Source organism: Microtus ochrogaster, chromosome 16 (assembly GCF_000317375.1).
Source record: "Microtus ochrogaster isolate Prairie Vole_2 chromosome 16, MicOch1.0, whole genome shotgun sequence".
Lineage (NCBI taxonomy): Eukaryota > Metazoa > Chordata > Mammalia > Rodentia > Cricetidae > Microtus > Microtus ochrogaster.
This window is the reverse complement of record NC_022018.1, coordinates 29,781,682-29,788,273: the sequence shown is the minus strand read 5'-3', so window position 1 is coordinate 29,788,273 and position 6,592 is coordinate 29,781,682.

Here is a 6,592-nt window from a genome sequence, read left to right as displayed (position 1 = left end):
GAGAGGGAGGGGGAGAAGATTGAGGGGAGGGCGGGAGGAGTGGGAGGCTGGGAGGAGGCGGAAATTTTTTTTCTCAATAAAAAAAAATAAATAAAACCAGTTTTCAATAAAAAAAAAAGAGAGAGAGAGAGACTGACAATCTTTCTAAGGGATAAGCCCACAGCTTCTGAAAGCTTTGAATCGAGTTACGAATTCTGGAAAGACCATGACTTCTCTGGTGTGATCATTTTGGTCAGCAACCATCATGATAATGAATCTGTTATTTAATATTGAGCCGTGTTTGGTGCGTAATATCGTAAACAATCTCAATTCAGGAAACCTGAATCCTGGGTGAGATGGGCAAATGAGTTAATCACAAAGAAAGGGCAAAACAGGTGTCGGCAGCTGAAAATTCAAGTGGAAGATTTGGCTCAGACACTGAAGGCCGTAGAAATCAACCTCATTCTCAGTAGCTAGCAGCTTACCACATCACTTTATCTATGTGTGTTATAAACCCAAACCTTACATCACCAGGTGGCCAGCCTCTTCAGCCTCCTATGTGAGTTGAGGTACGCTATTAATGGGACTGAGAACTATGAAGCACCAGCAAAGCATTTGACTTCTCTTCACCTCATCCCTCCGGCAGCATGTCTACAGCGGAGTGTGCTTTGAAAATAGACAGTAGTTTGAAAATACAGATGTCGGTGCAGTGTTAACTTCCCTCACCCCCACTGCAAATGGGAGAAACTCCTACCTAGAATATTAGTCATTCCTGAAGTGAACAAGCTAGGGCCTCTTGAGAATGGGAAAGAAGCTGCCAGGCCCCATGCTGCAATATTAGGTGTAGCCAGAAGAGGCCGCTCCTGGTCTACAAAGAAAAAAAGTGGACAAGCAGTGGTGGGCATGTTGCTCTTAGCCAGCTGAACAAAAAAGTCTAACTGGTAGGAAAGGTGTCAGCAGCAAGGGAGATATAGCAGGTGACAACTAGTATTCAGATGTAAACCCTTCAGAGAAATGGCTATCTGATGGAGGTTAATCCTGTCCATCAAACATCTGCAAGAACATTGACTCTGAAAGTCGTTGTTGACTTTGGCTAAAGCAGCTTGGTGTCTTTATAATGCCTGCATTGCAGTGTGTACTCTCATGCAATCTGTATATGCAATCTTATGGTTGCATCTTAATCTTATGGGCACATATCTGTGAGTGGTCAGGTAGATGACTTTTCGTTTATCTATAGAGTTTTGATATGCATAATACATACTGCAACATGCTTCATAACTGGACCTATTTGTCCTACAAGGACTGTGGACACTGAAAAACATGCCTTGCTCTTCTGTTTATTGGGTGACTTCCCTGCAATCTGTGGGACCTCCGGTGAGAAAATGTAGTCACACAATCAAAAACCTTGATTCCCACAGTCAAATCTCTGCACCGTTCCCTGAGATAAAACTTGGAGGTCAATGCTTTTACAATTATCTCTATTTGGCAGGACATTTAGTTAGGAAAGGAGTCCTTCAAATAGATCACATTTTGGAACTTCAAAGATAAAGGGATGTCCAAGCTCGTTTGAGATTGAGTGCCCTAAATTCTCCCACAGCCACCTTGGTAAAGTACTGACCTCAGTTGACCCCCAGCTCTAACCCTTAAAAAAGCTATTCATGCCGGGCGGTGGTGGCGCACGCCTTTAATCCCAGCACTAGGGAGGCAGAGGCAGGAGGATCTCTGTGAGTTCGAGACCAGCCTGGTCTACAGAGCTAGTTCCAGGACAGGCTCCAAAGCCACAGAGAAACCCTGTCTCGAAAAGCAAAGAAAAAAAAAAAGCTATTCCTACCCTACACCTACCCCTAGTTTAATTAAACCACACCTAGAAATGTAGGTTCATGCACCAACTCCCCTATTCCCTCTTTGAATTTAAAGTTTCCTAAACCAGCCTTTCAGTCTCCTAGGTGTTGCCTAGATTTCCTTTTAGCCTCGCTTCTCCAGAGCCATAAAGATACTGATAGTGTCACTCAGGACAATCCTTATCTGTTTCTGGACCCTGAGAAACTCAAGCTCTGCTACTTGCGATTTCCAGAGAATTACCTTTGTTTTTGCATGTATATATAAACTGGTAACCTTGCAGCAAAAGAAAGGAGAATAAAGAACATAATTTGAACAACACATCTGGAAACTTGTTCCATAATTCTGAGATTAGAAATTTTCTAAGTTCTCTCACTACCCTGGGGTAAGTGACCTGAACCTTACCAGGGAGCTAGTCGTGCTGGACTCTGCTGGCTTTCATTAGAAAGGTAAGAGATTCCAACTTCAAGTGACTCCTTCCCTCCTCCTCGCTAAATAAACTTTAGAGGGCCTAGAAAGAAGCCCGTAAATGCTTTGTCTTGTCTTTCCTAACAAGTCTCCCCATTTCTCTTACTACTATATTTTAGAAGTATTTAAGTTTATTTCATTAAAAAAATTGTTTTTTTATTTTTCTTTTTTCTTAAGTTTACCAATTTTTCTTAAACAGTCTTGTTGATCAGTTATATATCTCTTGCTCTTTGATCAATATTCTTATGACCTTCTACAATTTCACATTTTTCTTTCTTTTTTAACATTAACTGGTATTTCTATTTTTTCCCTTTCTTATTTTTTTACTTATTTTATTAAATTACTACATGTACTTTTAATAATTTTAATTGCTTATCTTTTCTAAATATGTGTTCCATGGCCATGGCCTTTGTGGTATAGTCTTTAATTGGTTTTCAGTGTTTAGTTAATGTTACACTGTTTAGTTAATATTACACTGGCTTGACTTCCATGCTTATTGTGGTAGTACGTGATGTAGGTTGCTCCTCTGTATGATATGAATATGATTTATTACTATTAGTTATTGAAAAAGCTTTTGGCCTATGGCAGGAAAGAATCTGGCTAGGTGGGTAATCCAGAGATAGAGGAAGAAAGAAGATAGAGTCAGGGAGATGCGAGCAGCTATCAGGGGAACAAGATGTGAAGTAACAAGTCACAAGTCTAGTGGTAAAATACAGAATAATAGAGATAGGTTAATTTAAGTTGTAGGAGCTAGTCGTTAATAAGCCTGAGCCAGTAGACAAAACTGGAATATGTGGGCAGGAGAGAAAAGTCCAGTTACAGATAGGGGATTGAGTCCTCAACGTATACTGTTCCCTAAAAAGATGTACTAATAAACAAAATACCCAAACTAACAAATGCACATATCAACACATAGAATCCTAAGAACAAAAACCCCCCAAACAATAAAAGACAACATGATGTGTCCAAGATACTATAACACATCCACTGATAAATCTAGAAATAATGGTGTTTGTATACTGAAGTAGCCTTCAGTCACCATTCTACAGAAATACTAGAACATCCAATCCATGCAGATTGTTTGATGAATTGAGGAGAAAAATTGTACATATACATAGTGGAGTTTTATTGGGCCATAAAAAATAATTAAAGTATGTCACCTTCAGGAAAATAGATGAAACTGAGATTGCCATATTAAGCAAATATGACAGACTCAGAAAAACAAACATACTTATTTCCTCTCATATGCAGAATCTATATTATAAATAATTAAACATATTATATAATATCATATCATATAATAATATAATTAATATATTATATGATATATCATATCATGTAATAATACAAAGGAATATGTTATAGAGAAGAAGATATAAAGAGAGAGGGACCAGAGAAGATAATGGGAGAAAGATAAATATTATGTTTTCTCTCACATCTATGTCTAATAAAAATATAATTTCAAAGTCTGTTAAACTATTCCTTCATCACACAACTGTCAAGGCACACACAGATGTGAGCCTATTCCACCTTGTCTGATGGTCAGAGAGTTTGAGTTTATTTTTGCTCTTTCAAAGTTGTTGACCTCAGGTGTGGCCAGAAACGAAAGATTCTGGCCTTGATCGTGGTTAATTAGTATTTTGGGTTTTTTTAATTTATTTATTTATTAAGGATTTCTGCCTCCTCCCCGCCACCACCTCCCATTTCCCCCCCCTCCCCCAATCAAGTCCCTCTCCCTCATCAGCTTGAAGAACAATCAGGGTTCCCTGACCTGTGGGAAGTCCAAGGACCGCCCACCTCCATCCAGGTTTAGTAAGATGAACATCCAATCTGCCTAGGCTCCCCCAAAGCCAGTACGTCCAGTAGGATCAAAAACCCATTGCCATCGTTCTTGAGTTCTCAGTAGTCCTCATTGTCCGCTATGTTCAGCAAGTCCGGTTTTATCCCATGCTTTTTTCAGACCCAGGCCAGCTGGCCTTGGTGAATTCCCGATAGAACATCCTCATTGTCTCAGTGTGTGGGTGTACCCCTCGCGGTCCAGAGTTCCTTGCTCGTGCTCCCCCTCCTTCTGCTCCTGATTTGGACCTTGAGATTTTTGTCCGGTGCTCCAATGTGGGTCTCTGTCTCTGTCTCCTTTCATCGGAAGGTTAATATTCAGGAGGATGCCTATATGTTTCTCTTTGGAGGCTGAAGTAGATCCATTCCACCTGTCCTAAGGGTCAGAGAACTCAAATCTATGCCTTGTGTCATCCTAATAAAGCCTGTTGCCTCCTTCCATCCCTTTTGGACTGTTACAAGCTTGTGGAAAAATAAATGAGGTAGATTCAGTAGTCACTGAATGCCCCTCCCAATACTGTCCTGTTTTTCCATCTTATCTCTCCTTTATCTCTGTTCCTTTTGTGTAATTATTCCAATGTTCAAGCTCCTACCCTGGAACATACAAGTTTATCAAAACTGGTTTTCACTACACAACTAATTGTTCCGGGGACAATACTTGAATCAAAGCTTTTTCCCACTCTACCAAATCATTTTGGTTGCTTTATTTCCAAGGGCCAACTTTACCACTTAAAGCCTAACATTTAAGCCGGGCGATGGTGGCGCACGCCTTTAATCCCAGCACTCGGGAGGCAGAGGCAGGCGGATCTCTGTGATCTCTGTGAGTTCAAGACCAGCCTGGTCTACAGAGCTAGTTCCAGGACAGGCTCCAAAGCCACAGAGAAACCCTGTCTCGAAAAACCAAAAAAAAAAAAAAAAAAAAAAAAAAAAAAAAAAAAAGCCTAACACTTAGAGAGACGTACAGGGGTCCATTTAGCCCAGGTTCAGCATTTGTTGAGGAATTCTGAGGCTACTCCACAAAAATGCAGTGTGACTCGTGTGTCTTATCTTCATTACCATTAGAAGATTCATTTCTCTTAATCTGGTCTTCTTGGAAGGAAGAAATATTTTCAGACTCCATATAAATAGAAAATCTACCATCATCCCATCCCATTGCAATCAATATTGAAACCAGGAAGCCACCAAGCTGTGCTCTAGACTGGATATTTTCATTTCTCTAAAAAGCATGAAAATAAACTGAAATAGAGGAAACACAGTACCTAGAACAATCAATAGGTGATGGTATGGTCAGACCCTGCTGCAGAGCAAGTGCCAACTTCTTGTCTCCTGTTCATGGACTAGTTCTAGCATGAAGAAACTGAGAACCAGAAGCAGGTTACTGGGCAAATGAGTGGAGTCACCACTGCGTCTATATCTATTTGCTGTTAACCTGCAACACCAGAAACTCTGCTATTGCTTCAGGTGGTTCTAGAAGTTGATGTGTGAAATTCATTTCCTGTCATTCTTCTGAATAAACAGATATTGTTTCTTTTTTTCCTTCCCAAGACACAATAATAATAGAAATCATTACATCTAAAACTTATTCCATGTTCAAACAATAGCATGGAAAGAGATGAAGTTAAAGCAGTAGTTTGCATGCATCAGAGAGTTTGAATCAATTTGCTTATTTTATATGAATTAGAATTCCTAAATATAATACTACATCATGACAGAGTCATATTTTTAATAAATTTTCTTTTTATAATCTTTTAATCATATTAAATCATGCAATCTATTTATTGGCTAAGTCAACATTTGTTACACTAGGAAGCATTAGCCCCCTACTTTCTTGGATGATTTTTTGGTCACTATGAACCCTTTGTTTTATATTTGTATGCGAATGCAGTGTGCGCATGATTTGTTCATGAGCATGTGTGTAAGCGTGGATGCACACATGCCTCAGCATGGAGATCATAGGACACCTCAGGAACCTTGTTCCTTAACTTCCACGTTGGTCAAGGCAGATTGCTCGCTGTTTACTCCTGAGTATGCCAGACTAGTTCATTCACAAGCACCCATATCTGTCTCCTATTCCACTATAGAGACATTGGCTCATTCCAGACACAGGTCACCCACCATACAGGCTTTACATGGATTCCAGGGATCTGAACTCAAATCGTATAATTACACATCAAGTATTTTACCCACTAGACCATCTCCCCAGCACATGAAGCCTCTTCTGAATCAGACATTCCTTGAAACAATCAGAACAACCCTTTGAACTTTCTCCTCGACAAATATATATTTTCTTTGTCATGATTATGCTTAGTCATGACATTATAGTGAGAGCACTGTGCAATAATAAGGGCAGTAGGGGCTGGAGAGATGGCTCAGTGGAAGAGCATTGCCTGCTCTTCCAAAGGTCCTGAGTTCAATTCCCAGCAACCACATGGTGGCTCACAACCATCTGTAAAGAGGTCTGGCACCCTCT